At 37.1% G+C, this 19395-nt stretch overlaps 4 non-coding genes across 4 annotated transcripts; 2 read left to right on the top strand and 2 right to left on the bottom strand.

Annotated features, from left to right (window-relative positions):
* Positions 1–3496: 3496 nt before the first annotated feature.
* On the bottom strand, positions 3497–3569 carry trnak-cuu (transfer RNA lysine (anticodon CUU)). The gene has a single exon. It is a non-coding gene; the product is annotated as a tRNA-Lys (tRNA).
* Positions 3570–4686: 1117 nt separating this feature from the next.
* Positions 4687–4760, top strand: trnan-guu (transfer RNA asparagine (anticodon GUU)). The gene has a single exon. It is a non-coding gene; the product is annotated as a tRNA-Asn (tRNA).
* Positions 4761–5922: 1162 nt separating this feature from the next.
* Positions 5923–5996, bottom strand: trnan-guu (transfer RNA asparagine (anticodon GUU)). Its single transcript has one exon. It is a non-coding gene; the product is annotated as a tRNA-Asn (tRNA).
* Positions 5997–8561: 2565 nt separating this feature from the next.
* Positions 8562–8634, top strand: trnak-cuu (transfer RNA lysine (anticodon CUU)). Its single transcript has one exon. It is a non-coding gene; the product is annotated as a tRNA-Lys (tRNA).
* The last annotated feature ends 10761 nt before the right edge of the window (positions 8635–19395 follow it).

Raw genomic sequence — 19395 nt, forward strand, 5'->3', positions numbered from 1 at the left:
ACGCACAATCTTTATCATAATAATTATGTGTAGATGCGAACTCGTGAAATATTCAGACTTATAAATATACGAATAAACATGCGTATGCCAGAACCTGTGCAAAATTCCCTTTATAAATCCCAGTCAGCGGAAGATTGTGCGCACATGCGTCTCCACCCCATCTCCTCCCCGAAATAACCATATATGGAGCTTACAACGCCTGCATATCATCATCTGCATATCTTTTGCATTCAAGTGATACCATGTTTAACAGTACAAGACATTATGAAAATATGAGATACGGATGTGCCGTCACATTACGTAGTTAAAAATCATTTAGCCTATCCTTGCCTTGTTTTTGAATAAATAAATACAAATAGTATAAAATACATTTCAGAGAAAGTGGAAAGGGTTTCTCAATCGTTTCCATTGGCCAAATAGTATTTTTTAAAGTGGAAAGGGTTTCTCAATCGTTTCCATTGGCCAAATAGTATTTGTTATTGCTTTATATTTTTATGGAAACATAAAGCCCTTATTCTGCATTATTGAACATTATTTGCACGGAAATATTTTCTCAGACCATGCCATTATGTTTTGCTATTACTATGCGCTAAGCAATCCTCACTCTAGTTAAAACATTAAAACACAGCATGCCACAGGAAAAGTGTTCAAAAGCATCGCATCCACTACAAATATTTCTATTTATTAGAATAAAAAATTAAAAAATAACTTCTTGGTAATGATTTCATGTAATTTAGGCGCCATTAATGAGAATGGCATATTTAATCTTAATGTGTATATCAGTCGTATATTCTTTTATTTATTTATTACTAACGTGCTCTTTAAATAACAAAAAAAATATTGCGCCATTGACTTTAGACCAGGTTTCAGTTGGTCAATGGCGCAGTCAAAATAGCAACGCACCAACAATGCACCCGAACACACCTAGTTTTCAGACCAGCACGCCCATGGGCGCAAATGCATTTGCCATTTAAAAAACGTGGCACAGGACGTGAAAATGATAACTGCGTCGGGCTGAAACTAGCAAAAAACCACTTGCGTCGCACCTGGCGCTGCATTGCACCGGGTGTATGATAGGGCCCTTAAAGTGGTTTTCCTTCATCTGCCATCAGTCCCTCAGCTCACCATCGGTGTCGCCAAACTGCTCCGTCTCCAAAATGTTTGTACGCATGGGTCAGAGTTTGCGTGCAGGTGCGCAAATTTTCCCGTCAAGTTTGTTTTTATAAATCACAACTTATGCGTCGGAAGTGGCATACACTTCTTTCAGGGCCTGTTTTGTGCGTACGCAACGGTTATAAATGAGGCCCCTGGTCTCTTGCATCTTTTCCACCAGACAAACAGTACAGCAGGTCACCATGTGTCATTGTGCTTTAAACCTTTTAAGGAACAAAAACATGGCAAGGCAGGAAATGTGATGCGATGTGTAACATCAAAATATTGCACAAATGTGGAAATGACAGGAAGTGAGAAACCTATCTGAAAGAACACATCATTCTAAGTCATGAGTATCAGTGACTTTATTAGACATCTACAGTTTTAAACCTTTGAGAAAAGTTTACGAATAAAAGACCAAAGAACTCACACATTTTTATATAAGGGACACCTTTTGTTAAAATGTTTGATAATTGAGAAAGGGTCAGAAGTGAAATCAGTTTAGGCAACAAAAGCTTGAGAAAACGCTTTTGCCGTTTTAACTATTATAGAACATAACGGGGAAAAAAGGGATCTGTTTCTATACCTGCTTTTATGAAAATACAAAAAAAAAACTTATTTCAAATGTGAAGTTTCACCACTTTTTATACTCACAACTTACAATGACTGTCTGTATTTTAATAATCAAAAGTATGCCAACTGAACCAGGGTTATAGTCTCATTGAGATACTATCAAAGTTTTTATTATCTATCACATCAAGCATAAAGATAAAGCTAGTTGCATTAAAGTCCAATATAATATACCAAACCAAAGAAAAACAAAAGATGTATTGACTTGTGAATATTATCTTGTAATTTGATATCAGAAACACATAGTACAGCAAGTCACCAAACAGCAGTTTTAAATGTCAAGTGTATTGCTCAAGGTCCAAGGCTCATGTCCATTTCCACTAAAGTCCTTCTAGAGCCTCTTTTCAAATAAAAACTACTTTACAATGTTTGCCAGTTAGGGGTTAGCAGCCTCCACTCAGTCAGCAAGGATACAATGACACGTCTTTATGGTTACGAGCTGAGAACTATTGAGTTTGCATGCGTAAGACTGAAAGGAGGGGAATTGGACATTGACGAGATTACAAAATTAACATAACATTACCACAACTACATTTTTACAATGTCATTAGCATAACATCAGGATCACAATACTGTAGGTATGCATACTAAATTGCTCTCCTTTTTTTTTTTTTTTCATCATCATCATGTTTATTCTTTCAGGCACACCCTCTGCAGCGAGTATAACAAATCTATAAACACAAATATTCAAATACTGCAGCGAGTATAACAAATCTATAAACACAAGACCTTATTCAGAGCAGCGCCATGACCGGTGTGAAAGGCTGTGAGGGACAGACTTACCGTGTTTTCAATGGCATCCACTGTAAAAAAGCTGTATAAAGTTCCTGGATCACTTATAATTTTCCACAGCTCATATTGTCTGGAGGTTTTGGTCTACTGAAATTTCTTGAAAAGATATTTTTGCAGTGTTTTGTCAGAACAATTCAAAAACATATAAAATAACAATACAGCCTGTACTCAAGAGATGTATGTTTATCCCTCACAGCCTCACTTTCATTCCCGTTAAAAATCAAAGATGGCACTGCTGTGAATAAGGTCTATAGCTTAAATAACTTATTCTTCCCATTTCCCTTTCTCCCTCTTTCTTTTCTCTACTTTTCCGCAGTTACATTTATGCACTTTTGTACAACTCTGTTTTACTCTTGAAATTCTAGCATTGCCATCTTTAATACATGAAGAATTAATTGAATAAATTCCACAAGCAACATATGCAGTAAATTGAAATATTTTAATTAAATTACATGATTTTGTAAGGCTCTTAAAACGTGAATCTAAAAACCATGCTTTTATTTAACACCACAACCTATTCCTGGTTTCACACAAAATGTTCTGCCATCTTCTCACTCCTGCATAGTTTCAGATTATCAGACTTCCAGAGTCAATCTTTCTTAAAGGGATAGTGACCTAAATTAAATCAAGTGGTTCCAAACCTGTATGAATTTCTATCTTTTGTGGAACACACACACAAAAAAAGTTTTTTGAAGAATGTTGGTAACCAAACAGTTGACAGTCTCCATTGATTTCCATAGTCATATGGAAGTCAATGTTGCATATGCAACGATTTGGTTACACATATTCTTCAAAATATCATATTTTGCGTTCAGCAGAAGAAATAAATTCATACATGTTTTAGAACAACTTAGAAGTAAGTAAATTATGACATTCATTGTTGGGTGAACTATCCCTTTAAGGATCGTAATCCAAAAGATATCGCCCAACGTGGGGCTCGAACCCACGACCCTGAGATTAAGAGTCTCATGCTCTACCGACTGAGCTAGCCGGGCTACATGCTAACTATATATTTGTCTACAAACAAACAAAAAACGGTTTTAAACCCAGTTTCTACAGATTAAAATGAGCAGCGCGTCCTGATCCGGACTACGGCTTGGTTCCATACGGACTGAGAGACATAATTGCACAATTTGACCGTTTCTACAGATTAAAGTGAGCAGCGCGTCGTATTCCCATTCCGGACCACGGCCTGGTTCCATACGGACCGAGCCGAGGGACATAATTGCACCATTTTACCGTTTCAAAAGATTAAAGTGAGCAGCGCGTCAAAACAACGGAGCGGTTCACACCACAAGCACTCAGGGTTGTTTAAAGTAATGACCTCTCGTAGCTATATCTATATATTTTTTTATCTTGAGCCAAAAGTGCTGCATTCAAGGCAAGTAATTTCTTCTCCGTGCGCGTTGCTTCTGTCTCCCTCACTAAAAACGTGAGGCGCCACATCATGAGCTTCAGACAATGCGGACATTTCAACAACAGTAGCAGAAACACGATGAGCAGCAACATAGATACTTTCGCTAAAATAGTGCAGAAAACGAGAATGCAATACAATTATTTTTATCTGTCATACAGATGACTGTAACTGTTTAACTAAACCAGGTTTGAGACAAGTAAATGTGGCCGCTTTAGACGCTCCCCCATACATTTAGCATTTCATAATGCACAATGCTAGAATTGGTCAAATTATTACAAGTTAACTTTGTTTTGGCCTCATGATGAGAGTTTTGATTATTAGACTATGTACATTGTTTTTAGTAGTTATTGCTTTGTGCTTGCAAAATGGTCCATACTTTTCTGTACCCCCAGTAAGTTTTCTCAGTCCCAAGGCCTTCTATGTGCCTGTGCCATAGGTGTCTAAATTAATCAATGAATAGCCTACAATGCAGAAAATTACAATGGTTTTACTACAGTAACAAAATTACAAATTGACCATTGTTTTATTGCAGTAACAATATCTTAACTATGATCTATGTAATATAATTATGGGAATACAATTAAGCTGTTTAAAAAAACTTGGCTACTACAATTTATAGTAGAATTATAGGAACTACTTTTTCATAAAAAACCTTAAATTTTTTAAAAAAAACCTTAAAAAATATATAGCCATCTGTCTCTGTGGCGCAATCGGTTAGCGCGTTCGGCTGTTAACCGAAAGGTTGGTGGTTCGAGCCCACCCAGGGACGAAAGCAAATTTTGAATCAGGAGCTTACCACCGCCATCTGATGGTGTTGCACAAAACTATCATACGCGTGGCTGAGTAACGACATCCAATCAGGATGAGCTACTCCATCTTTGCTGAGCGAATGACATTCTCTGGCTTCATCTTTGACCGTGCCATTTTGCTTAGACCCGACTAAACATAAATATCATAAACGCACTTACTTTATTTTTTATATTTTTATTTAAATCTAAAAATAAAAAGGTAAATCTAAAAATGAAAAAGTACGAAAGAAATTATTTGTTTTACAGCAAACTTATATCAGTAACTTTATTATTTTAATTTTACTGGGATTTTTTAAGTATTTAGAAATTCTAAGATTAATAAATTAACATAACATGATTTATTTTATTTGTTGTTTGAAGCAGTGGTTTGTATTTGGATTTGATGAGTATCTGCAACTAGCAAACACTGCCTGATGCAACAGAATAACAACAACAAATAATCACATTAAATGGAAATATTAAAGAATCTTCTTGAGCCAATATATATTTGATGCTCTGTAATAATTATCCAGAAATATGACTTTTTTGTGAAGTGGGCTTATAAGGCACGGCTCCGTTGACCCTTTTGTTCCTAATAAGCCCATTCCGCTAAGAGCTCATTTACATTTATTCATTTAGAAGGTGCTTTTATCCAAAGCAATTTGCAAATGACGATTACAAATTAATTGAACTTCATATAAAATTGCATTTACTGCCATCATTGTACTCAGAACACATCCATTTAATTCATGAAATCCTCATTGAATTTGCCACTCTGTAAGGACTTTAAAGAACTATAGAGCCTTAAAAACAAGGGAAGTCTCATAGCTTGCTACATATACTAACATATTAAATATGATGTTTATTAAAGCTCTAATCCATATCTGTCATGTTAACGGAAGTCCATTTCAATTTCTATAAGAAAACACATAAACGTACATTTGGATGGGCCTGATAAGGTCACGTTCCCTATATATCATGAGTATAAACTGGCTGAGCTAAGGGTCAAAACCTCAAATGGTGTCTCAGAAGAAAGAAAAGGTGGCATTTATTATCTAGCTTAACAAATGCACACGTTAAACTATACTTGATTAGGTTATGCTATTCAATTTCCAGCAGTCATTCTGATTCAAAAGTTCCTTTCGTCCCTGGGTGGGCTCGAACCACCAACCTTTCGGTTAACAGCCGAACGCGCTAACCGATTGCGCCACAGAGACAGATGCCCTTGTTTTTTATGGAGATGATAGAAAAAGTAGTTCCTACAATTTTATAATAAATTGTAGTAGCCAAGTTATTACAACAGTTGTGACCATAGCCCTATTATAATTTTTATTAAGAAACTGCTACATCAAATTTGTCTTAAATTTATGTAGCATGTTGCCATGTTCTACCATTTATGATGGCTTTGTATAATGACCACTAGATGGCAGTGCAGACTAATACATAGACAATGGAACAAAAAATAGCCAAGTTCCTAGTTTGGGGTAACACACATTTTGGATTAGGATAGCAAGTTGTTCACAACCGGATCTGCTTACATCGGCGGTGTCCAGACTCGGTCCTGAAGTGATACTGTCCTGCAGAGCTTAGCTCCAACTTGCCTCAACACACCTGCCTGGAAGTATAGTATGCTTAGTAAGACCTTGATTAGCAGGTTCAGGTGTGTTTCATTGGGGCTGGAGCTGAAATCTGTAGGACAGTGGCCCTCCAGGAGCAGGATTGGACACCCCTGTTTGCTAGTCTACCGAAATATTGTTGCTTGTGAAATAATTATTAAGTAAAGGTGCTCTAAGCGATGTCACGCGTTTTTTAGGCCAAAACATTTTTTGTCACATACAGCAAACATCTCCTCACTATCCGCTGGCTGCCTGTCCTCTGAACACACTGTAAAGAAACGCGATCTCTGTAGACAGCCCAGGCTCCACAAACAGCAACAAAAACAAACTGCAGCGACCCGCTCCCCGAAACATAACAAACTGTTCCAGCCAATGACCGACAAGAAGGGTTTGGGGGGTTAGTGTGCGGATGAGGAGGAGGGAGGGTCTCTAGCTAGCCTCCGTTTTGTTTGACAATAGTTCGAACGTCAACAAGAAGTGACGTCACCCAGGATCGCTTAGAGAACCTTTAAGTAAACCTTCTTTTAATGACATTTTTTTTTCAATGTATTGTTATTCTCCCCATAATTTTGTTTTTAAATGTACTTAAATGTAACTTGAATAAATACATGTAACTACTAGAACATACATGAATCTTCTACATAAAATAAAGCAAACAATAAAATAATTTTAAAAGGAACTATTATGTAAATGATGCCAAAAATGCAAAAAAACAACAAACATTATGGTAAATATGACCTGGACATTTGACCGTTTCTGTGAGCATGGCCCGTACAGATTATGGCTTTATGTGTGAGTCGTGTCTATAGGCTGCTACACATACCTCCTGAAAAGAGGTCATACCATTTCTTCTGATGGGGAACAGGCGAGTTGCCAGCATCCAAAGGTCGATTCTCTGTGGATGCAAACTGTTGCAGTTTGGACACCCATTGCCTTATGTGACTTTGATTGGGACATTTTCTGAAAACAAACACAAAGAAAAAAAATTCTCTTCTACTTTCAGCATCCAACACCTGCAACGTCTGTGTTTTTATTATTATATAAACACTTCAAAACATTTGTTGCTTCTAATTCAAATTTTCTTCTAATTTTGGATCTCAAACTTTTTGACTTCAAGGAAATATTTGTTGTGGACAGATTCTCTCCAATAAAATATTTTAGAGCTTGGCATAACTAGATGGATCTATTTGGTATAAAAAATAATCAAATACTTAGAAATATCTTGGTTTTTAGTTGCTTTAGTTGCTTTTTAATGCTTGTTTTGTCTTATTTTAAATAATTTAAGTCATCCCTTCCCGATGACCACTTGGAAGTTTGTTAAGGCCCCTTGGTTGAGAACCATTGTTCTAAATTTTTGAAACTGCTCATATTTCATTTAATTATTTAAATTCTTCAGAGAAGTGTGGGTGGTCGAAAACCCCAAGGGATAATTCAACCCTGCAACTCCCATCCCATGTGTCCTGGTTTGATAATTTAATAAATCTAGTCATCAATATGCAAGCTGGGCCCCTATGAAAAACTATAACCTGTTAGTTTTTCATTCCATTGACCCATGGCTGCCTACTTCAGCAATATTAGTACTCGGAGCCGTAGTACTGAACTAGAAGCTTGCTTCAATTCTGAGAGAAAATGTTAGTCGTTTTTTAGAACTGCACTTGATATTTCACAATTCTGACAAAAGGCGTCACAATTGCGAGATATAAACTCGTAATTGCGAAGGGAAAGACAGAATTGCGAGACGCAAACTCGCAATTGTGAGGAAAAAAGTCAGAATTCTATATTCAATTCAATAATATTTGTAATTGTTTTATTCCGTGGCGGAAACAAGCTTACATACCGAACAGTGTAATCTAACATGACTACATAGAAAACGGGTAAATGCTTAGCTGTCAACTTTAATAAAAGTTACCTTAGCTGTGGAAATTCGGCTGGCTCGTAAATGGCCTTACATGAACTGCAGCAACAAACAACTCGTGATTCAAAGATGACAAGTAATTAGACGAATCCAGATTATGATGCTTTGCCGAGAAGCAGACGTCTTGTGATTGAGTTGCAAATGTAAAAGTCTTTCTCGCTTACGGCATAGTTTTGCTTTATCTCACATACGCCATACATACGAGACTACGCACTCGATCTATTTTTCTCTGTTCGCCCGCTATTTCACTAGCCCGGCTAGCTCAGTCGGTAGAGCATGAGACTCTTAATCTCAGGGTCGTGGGTTCGAGCCCCACGTTGGGCGAAACATTTTCATATGTATATTAAATACTTATTGTAAATTAAAGGGTATAATATCTATGTAATCTTTAGAAACAAAACTACATGTATTTTGCGGAAGAATATTGTTTTGGTTGTGCTTCGGCTCCGCGTGACTGCGGATGAATATTGTTCTCTCTCATAAAAAAAAAAAAAGAGCGTCTGAAATCCGAAATCGCCCTCTAAACCTTATTTTACTGTCTATGCTCTAAACCAGGGATTCCCAAAGTGTGGTGCGCGCACCCCCAGGGGTACGCGAGCTGCCACCAGGGGGTGCGCGAGAGGAAAAATGTAATGGCGGTCTGTTTTGTAAGTGGGATTTTTCCATACAATAAAATAAAAACCATGAACAGTAAACATTTCCTTTGTAATCGCTTTTATTTTAAATAAAAAAACTATAATTTATTAGTTTTTGATAGAAACGTTGAAAACAGCTGCTGTCTTCTACGCACTGCAGCCGGTAACGTGACAGATGTGCTTTCGCGCGTTGGCTGGCGCTGAGCCAGTGCTGTCATATATCACAACCATTGAGTGTTTTCAACCACATAGTGTTTATTTTAGGTTTCAGACATTTAAATACACATAAGTACTAGCAAAACAATGATTTTGATTTAGCTGATTTCTATGGAAGCGGCAATATTAATCCTTTTCATTATAATAAGATGACACGTTTTATTCATATCAGATACACATTGTGTACGTAGCTTCACATTTGACCCTATTCTTCTCCCAGTTCACCGGCCACTTACTTTCATGTATTTCGTGAGAAGTGGAGGAATTGACGTCACGTGTTGTAAATCCAACAGATCCGATTCTCTGAACTGTGGCACAAACTAACGATCGTTATGAAGGTGTTTGAACAATAAAACACATCCACTTGCACATATTTGACAATCGGAATATCAGTGTTTCATGCTATAGCTAATACATTTGTGAATATTTTTGATAAAAAAGGAAAAATGACATAAAAGCAGATCATCATTCATTCAGCGCTGTGTTGTGGTTGCGCTGTGTCACGTGACAAGGAATGACGCGTCACCATGGAAACATTAAAGTAACAAGTTCTAAATAACGGTCGCCTTGAAAAACTCACGCTGGGGATCAGTTAGAATATTTTAAACTTACGTGTGAAAGGGTTAAAAGTGGAAGCTTGTGCGTAGCTTTGTTGCATTATATTGAAACTTTGTTGATGTTGTTATTGTCATGCATGTTCTGGTTATTAGCGCATGATTAAACATGAGTCTTTATAGGGCGATAAAACAAAGCTTTGTTGCATTTTTTTTTGAAGTGGGGATTGGGGGTGCGCCAACCCGGTTGGGACATAGAAGGGGGTGCGCAGGAAAAAAAGTTTGGGAACCGCTGCTCTAAACCCCTTATGACAAACGTAGGGAATGGTGAATAAGGGGTTTAGTCTAAACCCCTTATTCACCATTCCCTACGTTTGTCCACTAATACTGTTCACTTGAATGAAAACTAGTAAGGGAATTCGGACAGCCGTTTAGTGTGCATCAGTTGTACACTCGTTATTGCGGTGCAATTGTGGGATTGAATGAGTGCACTCACTGACTGCACTCATGGTTTCGGGCACCACTACAAATAACTGTCCAATGCACTATTTGATGGTAGGCTATATGTGACGATTTCGGATTCAGCAAGCGAGATTATACAGCTCATAAAACACTACTAGGCTTTAAAATCAAGAGATATAACCGGTGTAGATTGAAAGGATCTTAAAATGACTAGCTTAAGACGTTAGCCTACTTTAAATCCGTTAATACACAGGATAAAGTAACTTCCTTGAAAATAAATCCCAGATCAGCTCCACAACAATGACACTAAAATGACCGTTCATAACAGATCATGTTTCATAAGGAACTCCCTTAGAGAGCTAAATGGTAATTTATCTGTTTAATAAAATACCGACTCACCTGTTAAACTAACAAAAAATGCCATCTCCGCGTCGCATTTAAAATTCAAATCTCAGTTCTTGCCATCACCGAAAAGCCAAGCCAATGTTGATTCTCGTTTTATTACGAACAGTATCGAGTTATCATTTTACCAGCTGTAATTCATCGAAGGTTCGAGATGGAGATTTCTCGATTTCCATGCTCCACGTCAACCTTTCTCGCACGACTGACAACTAACCTAATCCCACCCCAGACCATACAGGAATCATCAAATTGTATTAACGCCATCATTTGGGCTGGAGTGTGGACGAAACTTTATAATAAAATAAAATTACTTATGCAATAGCCTATGTGATTTTTAAATTCTACTTTTCAATCCTGTTATATATAGCCTATATAATATATATAAACTTACATTTTATGTTAATACTATAGGTCTATTATTTGCATGCATTATGCTTGTTATTGGCTGCCTAGAAGACAGATGTGATTTATTTCCACAAAAAAGGAAGTTTTGCTGTGCCCCATATTAAAAAGACGTAGTACGTTACATTCAAAGACAAATCAGATACATTTTTCATCATCATCTCATCCTTTCCTTAACTCCTCCAGCAATTGTCTTTAATTCATGTAATGAAAATTCAACATCAAGATTGTCACAAGGCCTATTCTCCATGGGATGTACCTTTCTACTTTGTTCTCCGTTTATTTTCATTTCTTCTGATATGTTATTGTTACATTCTTTTCACATTAATTAGACTTTCTGAGTTTCTTTTAAAACCACCCATTTTTCTGATCATACCCCATTCTTCACTGACATCTACTTCCATCTGCATAATTACACTAACATCCATACCTATTTTACAACAAAGTCCTCGCAGACATCCCATATATATGTAAATATGCAATTACAAGAAAAGGCAATCTACCTGTTGTGGAAAAAACTAACAAAGCATAGGCCTACCTATCACAGCAGCAATCGTTCTCCCCTCCACCATGTTTAAAGTTTAAGGCCCGCCCATCTCGGGAATTTGGGTATCAAAATTATCTCCGATCTTCCCAGTGGTAAATACTACATCAGAGGGCATTCATGTGCAATTTTACCTAGGAAACTTGAATTAAAAATAATTCCGATAGCATGTGAAGACAGCATTAAAGAAAGTGCAGACTTTTCTATTTACAATGAAGTAAGCTAATTGCCTACATAAAATATGATAACATTGCAATATAACAATAATAATGTTAAAGTTTACAGTGGTTTCATAAATTAATTAAACATAAAAAAGCGAAACATAGCCTACTGATGCACATTCTTTGTTCTTTATTTTCTAGAAGTATAGAGTAAAAACCTTGCTGTATTTTTGTGTAGTTAGATTATGGACTTTCGAGGGGAAAAAACAAGTGCGTAAACACAAATATTGATCCTTAGAAGTTTTACACAAACAACCCTGGGCAAAAAGTAAGTAGGCTATAGAGTGGTGCAGGTATGACATCACTTAGTAGGCCAAAACGTAGCACTTCCGGTTCCCTCGTCCCGAAGTCAATGGTTTTTTTTTATGGGATTTAGCTGAAATAAGGTCTGTGGTGAACACACTCTCAAGGCACTTTCACGTTTTATTATACGACATAAAATACATCAGATGTTTAAAACCTGTTAATAAAAGTCGGCTGCTTACAAGTAGCTAAATGGGACTACAAAAGCTGTCGGGGACATTAAACGTCATCACGCAGAACTACTCAGTCCGCTTTTACAACCTTATGCTTATAATTGTGCTCTTATAAACTATTCTAACTCAAACTTTCAGGGAAAATGTTTTTAGGTAAAAACTTAAAGAGTTGTCAGAAGCTTAGTGTGACGTTGAAGTCGTGGGACCGTGGTGTAGTTCGTTTATACCTTTAGCTTTTTATTTCTGGCGATTGCATTTAGGCTTCAAAATTAATAAAAGTTGTGTTCATCAGAAAAAATTGTCTTGATGGACAAAACGTGTAAGTATCATAAACTACTATTGATCACAGAGCTGCATTATTTAAAAAAAATTTTTTGCGATAATCCAAAAGCCTAAAAATCCTATTGGGTTTTTGTCCAGGGAACCAGTGTGATGCTAACAGCCGATTGGCCTACAAAGTGACGTCATACCTGCACCACTTAATAGGACGTATACGTGCGTATGGCCCCGACTCTTTTGACTCCCAGAGAAATGGGAGTTCATGAAGTGATAAAATGCCCCTTGAAATCCCGCAAGTTTCCCACATAGATTTTGTTCGTGTTCAAGTTGGTCACGCGTATTCGCTGTGTTCACCAACAGAAAGCAGCTTGGGATTGAAAGTGACTTCTGTGTGAGCTGTGCTTCATACAACATTTTTACACTGTTAATGGACTTTTTAAAGTTTTTTTTTATTGCTTTATTATCAACAAATAGAGTGTACAAGAGTTACTTCCATATTACAGCAGAAGTACCTGTTACATGCCTCACAAAACAATGGAAATTATAAAAAAAAAAGAAAAAAAGGCTGACCTTATAGGGTAGGCTAAGGATACTAAGTTAGGCATTTTCAGACAGGCTATCAAGCTAGCTTTGAAAGCAAGATCCCACTTTCCCTTCAGAGCATCTCCAAATTTTCCTAATACATTTTAGCGGTAATATGAAAATGATATCAGGACTTCAGATCAGTGGCCTTCAATTATTCATGAACTTTAGTTATAAATGAACACATCAGTCAATAATATGCATGTGAACATGCAGAAATATTTTTCAAGGTCTGGACATGTGTTAAGAGCTCTGGAACGGTGTGAACAAAAAAAAATCGGCAACGCTTCCTTTTACAGTACAGTACTTACGTGTACTTACAGTGTAGCCTACCTAGAAAGTACTGGCTAATATAAGGTAAGTACATGGGTTAGGGGTAGGTTCAGGGTTAGTAACTAGTTATTACCCAGTAATTGTAATTAATAAGTACATAAGCGTTACCAAAAAATCAAGGGTTTGATTCTTTAGCCAGTTTAAACGTGTTGAAACTGTTGAAAACATAAGTGGTTTGAACCCCAAATCATGATGGTAAGAATCAGATATCGCTTGAACCCATTAGTATATGTGTCTTGATTTATTCTGGCATCAGGCCCAAACACAAGGGCCAACGGATTTCACTTACGTGCACTGCTCAAAAGACTCTCTGTTACCGAAGACTTGTACCGCTGCCCAGACAAACTACAAATAAGTTTAAAGACGGTCCAAGACTTCCAGAAAAAAAGGGAAAAAAACTCCTGCTGCGGCGGGGCCTTGTTTCACATCACGTTAGATTGCTCTGAGCACCAAACACTTGTCATAAGCTTACAAATTTGGAGATTTTTATACCCAATCTCATGTCCATTATAATCGCTGATTGACCTTGCATGACATTTCCTATGGATTTCCCCCTCGTTTGCAGAAGTTAATTAACTTGTGGAAAGCCCTCTGGTGGCATGGTCAACTCGCTGCAACTTCATTTAGGACTAATCTATATGAAATGGGTGGTTTGTGCCGAGAAAGGCTCAAGGTTGTGCTGGGATTTCACAAAACTGATGCCAATGCTCTGGAGTGCATTGCAAATGACTCCAATCAAAGAAAGCTGGGTTGATTTTTAGCAAGACAAATCAAGTCTCAGATTCAGGGAAAGAGCAATATAATAATTAGGGAAAATGTAATCATGCTTATCTATGTCGAAAGGGTCATCTGTGGATTTAAACAGAGATCTGTGAGATTGCTTGACTGAATTGAATTTATGACATTGAGTCATTGGGAAATTTGCCAAAAATGCTAATTAAGTACATGACAGACACATGATACACACTGCTTTGGAAGCATAATAATGTATATGATATTAATCATATAAAGTGATTTTCATTAGGAAATTCAAACAGTAGGTGGCATTATTCTCACATAGTTACAATTTGATTTCCTGAAATTGTTTTATTGCAATGAATATAAAGACAAATGTGTAATCAGTCTCATTCCAATCATTTCACAATAAATCCAGAATGACCTTTATTTAATTTTAATTTAATATGAACTAATTTGACCTTTTACTATATTTCTATTAATGTAATATATTTTAGATACATAATATATATATATATTATAGACTGTTTATAAAGTTTCCATTATTTATGTTTTAATAATTTGAGATATATTTCTTTCACTCTCCTGAAAGTGAATTAATATTTTTCTTTTAATAGCACCATTTACATTTATTCATTTAGCAGATGCCTTTATCCAAAGGGACTTGCACATGAGAAATACAACAAGCGATACATCTTAAAGAGGAAATAAACAAGTAAACAACTAACCTAAGAGAATCACTAGTTGTTATTACGGTAGTTGAGTATTATCAACTTTTGTGGATCTTTTCAACGACCTTCTGAAAGTATACTTTGGTGTCAAGTCATTTCAATTTTCTGCCTTATTTTCCAACAAGATGTTCAACAGATGTGAGATATTGTAAGATATGACATAACAGATGTCTTCATGTAGTCAAACCACAGAGAAATCCAGCTTACTTAAACTGGATCTAGTTTTTAATCTTATAATGCCAAAATAAAAAGTAGCCATGCATGCAAAGCTGTGATGGCCACATACAGAAGAAGCTTTATGCAGAAAAATGTCCAACTGTGCAAAGAGCAATATGATAAACATGTTAGTGACAGATTGACATATCCACCTGTTAACCTCTCACTAACATACCTGCCAGCACTGAAGGAATCATGAGAAATTCAGCTGGCCGAGCTCTCCGGAGCAACGCACAAGCCAACTCTATACCTGCCAAAATCTGCTCTGTGGGCAGCAAAAAAAAAAAAAAACATTATGAAACCACCCCATTTGGATTTTAAACCGATTTGGAAATGATACAGGATAAAGATGTGCTTGCATTTAAGTTGCACACCAGAAGCACAAAGTCAGAAAGATGGAGAATCCCAAAATCGCTGTCTCTTTCCACATGACTAGAAGTTATTCTGGTTATATTTGATAAATAAATGCCTTTAGCTTACAAAATGAGCCATTCTGTTTCAAAACAAGCATATTAGCATTTTAAGGTAGCCTATCTGATCCAGATGCAAAGGCTTTTCCAAAAGTAGACAATATGCTGCCATATAAACCCAGCAACAACAACAAAAACATCCCTTTTTCACGATACTGTATTTTAAAGATACTTTTTTTTACAGATCTTTATTGGGAAGTGTTTTAACAATATTTTTCATGTTTGTTCAGTGAACCATGAACAATATTTGCACATACACCTGTGGAACAGTCCTTACGACACTAAGTTTACAGACAGTAGACAATTAGGTCACCGCTATATCTTAGGACTCTAAAGAGATCTTCCTACTGCTGAAAAACACCAGAAGAAAGATGCCCAGGGTTCCTGATCACCTGTGTGAACATGCCATAGTCCTGCTGCAGAGAGGAATGGGGACTGCAGATGTGGCCGGAGCAATAAACGGCAATGTCTGTATTGTAGGATGCTTAAGACCGTTGGAAAACAGGAAGGAAAGCTAATCGTCTTTGCAGTGTAACCATGTCCCCCCAGACATGTTCGAGAACTTGCAAGTGCCTTGGTGGAAGTAGAAGTGGAGTAACATCTCACAGCAAGAACTGGAAAATCAGGTGCAATCAATGTGGATGAGATGCTCTGTAGTAGCAGCTGGTGGACACGCCAAATGCTGACTGCTTTTGATAATGACCCACTTTATTCACTGACTCATTATTCCATTTCTGTTCATCAAATGTCTATGAAATTTGTTCAGTTTATTTCTCAGTCTTTTTATGCTCATACAAATGTTTACACATAATAAGAAATTCACAGGATAAAATGCAGTTAAAAGTGGGAGAGCATTTCTTTTTGCCGAGTATATGACACCTCATTTGGCCAAATTCAAATGAAGCATCTTATGTATTCTTTGCCAAGAATAATGCATAATTATAATGCATAATCCCATAATGCATTGCAACATGCTCAGTAAACAATATTCAAGATGGTAGACTAAGTGAGAAAATTATAATCAGTCTATAAACATGATTGTTTTAATGTTGTTTCATGGTTTCTCACTCCTCTAGTCTGAACCTCGCAGTTTTGTAACTTTGTATTGCAGCATTCTCAGCCTATGTTTTTTTCTCATTTTTAAGGATAAAAGTGTCTGCAGAATGAATAACTGTAAATGAAATATCATATCAGCCCTATTTCAGATCACAAAGGACATCTGGGTAAAGGTGACAGCGCGGTGGTTTCCTTTTGAGATAAAGTTTGACTTTAAGAATGAACACGACAGTAGGCCTACGCTTCTAATGACCTGCTCAATTATTCCTCTTCATTGCTCAGAATGAGCAAGTAATAACATGCTCAGTGTCGCCGCTAAAAGCCGTGGCGATTTTTCACTCTCTACCAAATGATCGGCTTGAAAAATAAAATGAGCTTGGCTCTTTCAGGGACACACTCTTAAAAAAATGGTTCCAAACGGGCGTTTTTGGTTCAATTTTTGGTTCCTCAAAAGAACTTTTCAGTGAAAAATTCTTAAAATACCCTTTTTTTTTCTTAATGTAAAGAACTTTTTAATAATTTAAGGTAGGGGTGGGGGATATGAGCAAAATTGTATATACCGATAGGAGTAATTTTATTTCACGATAACAAAAAATAACACATATTGTGTTATTTTTGCTTTAAAGCTGCAGTCCGCAGGTTTTCCTCTTTGTCGCCATCTCTGTTCGAAATCTGCAATTGCAGTTATTCGCGGAATTATCAACTTTACGTGGGTTGTGCCTCGGCAGGCACAGAGGCGAGCGGATGAATCCAATGTTTGAGGAGAGTGTGCAGCTGTCAGTCGCCGCGCTGGTGTGGATACTGCCATTCGGAATCACAGATTCTACTTTTTGGAAGTATGACCAACATAATTTTCACCGGAAAATGTCATCTGAACAAGTAAGTAACATCCACTTTTGTTCTGGTTCTGACCAACTAAGGGGAAAAAATCATTGCAGACTGCAGTAAATCGCGCTTATTTAAATCTAACAATCGCTTATCATATCATATAAAACCGTGCAAATTATAGCTACTTTGTTCTCAAATTGTTATTGTTCAATATCAGCATTGCGTGACTACATTTAATGCCCTTCCGATATTTATCCTTGTTTTCGCACAGGACGGTGCAGTCTCTTTTTTTCTGTAGCCACTCCGAAGTCGGGTGAGTCTCCAGTTGTCACTGGTGATTGTCTGAACCTTTCTGGATCCGCCATCAAATTGATAAGTTTAATTGTATCAAGTGCTGTGAGAAAAGGCTAAAATCTCAACCCTCAAACATCCTCACACTCATAGCCTGCTAGCCGAGACTCCTCCTTTACAGATGTGACGTAATGACGCAAAGACATGCTCGAATCTCCCGCGGAAATCCACCAGTACCACTGGAATTAGAAAAATATTATTAACGTAGACTCACTGTATTCCGGACATCACGGTATTCCGGACACTTGACCTTTACTCGCAAATTCTATAAATAAAAACTTTCAGGTCACGGTATATATCCTCTTTCTTATACTCCTCCTCTTTCGATTCCGACCAATCCTATGTTTCCAGAGCCAGTCGTTTCAAAGAAATCATAAAACATGTTCACCCACCAGAAAATGACAAAAAAAAAACATTCTTATGGTCTTATAAAATAATTATGAGTTACAATTTGCAAATATTTGTACTTTTTTAAGGGATTTAAAAATTGTAAATATTTTGACAGTTTAACAGCATCCCTCCACCACCCCATTTCATCACGTCTAGTCCTAATACTCTTACAACAACGGGGGATGTACTCTGGGTTGGGGCAAAAATTCCGAGAGCGGAATCTTTTCCGAGATTCCGAGAAAAATTCCGAGATCGGAATGTGCTTTTCCGACACGCCAAATATGCATAATCTTTACTCTGTTTAATTGATGTAAGTGTGAACTAGTGAAGAACCTTTTGTGCAATTAAAAGGTTCCATCAACTTCCATGGATGTTAAAGGTTCTTCATGGAATATAGATGACAATAAAGAAACTTTATTTTTACATGCCTGACCGGCGAACCGCTCGCGACACAACGCCGTTTTTCAAGAGAAACTTCAGTAAACTTGCACTTCTATTTTCAGGGAGGCGAAACAAAGAACGAAGCTGATCAGGCATGCATAATACCCATGAAATAAATCCAGACTGTGAAATGTTTTCCTTTAAAGCACAGCTTTCAGCACAGATAATGCTCAATAATATTTCAAAGAGGATTGCACGCCGCTGTTATCCTATAAACGTCTTCTGAGGTTATGAGGTTTAAAGACAGCTATGAATATATAGAGCCGAGCACTATATAAGCTTGTGTTCCTTTAAAATGCTCTCCGGCTTTAGTTATCAGAATCTCATTTCAGGTCGTCTATTGTTTTATTAGTGATGTTTGCTGAGGCGAGCATCTCTATAAGAGAGTAGTCTACCGGTAACTCAACCTACATAGTTTGTGTCACTTCAAATCTTGCAGCTTGTTAAGGAGAAGTGTGCTATTAGCCTACTTTTCTAAGCAATCATCAGACCCATCGGAGAATGTTGCCTGGTGAACGATAAAATGGGCAAAAAAATATATAAAATTGAAGGAGGGCCGACAGTCATATAGACCAGAAGACCCAATGTTTGGCTTATTTGGCTATCATTATGGTTGCACGTCTCCAATAGTTATTAACATTAAGTGGCATGGCATCTTACTCACAGAAGCCATTGGCACATGCCGCTATGCTTAGTGGCACATCCGGCACATTTTTCAAACATGTAGTCATTTTGTGACATGTATTTGAGTGGCACTGAAC

Source organism: Rhinichthys klamathensis, unplaced genomic scaffold, assembly GCF_029890125.1.
Source record: "Rhinichthys klamathensis goyatoka isolate OS25496 unplaced genomic scaffold, OSU_Roscu_1.1 h1tg000567l_1, whole genome shotgun sequence".
Taxonomy (NCBI): Eukaryota; Metazoa; Chordata; class Actinopteri; order Cypriniformes; family Leuciscidae; genus Rhinichthys; species Rhinichthys klamathensis.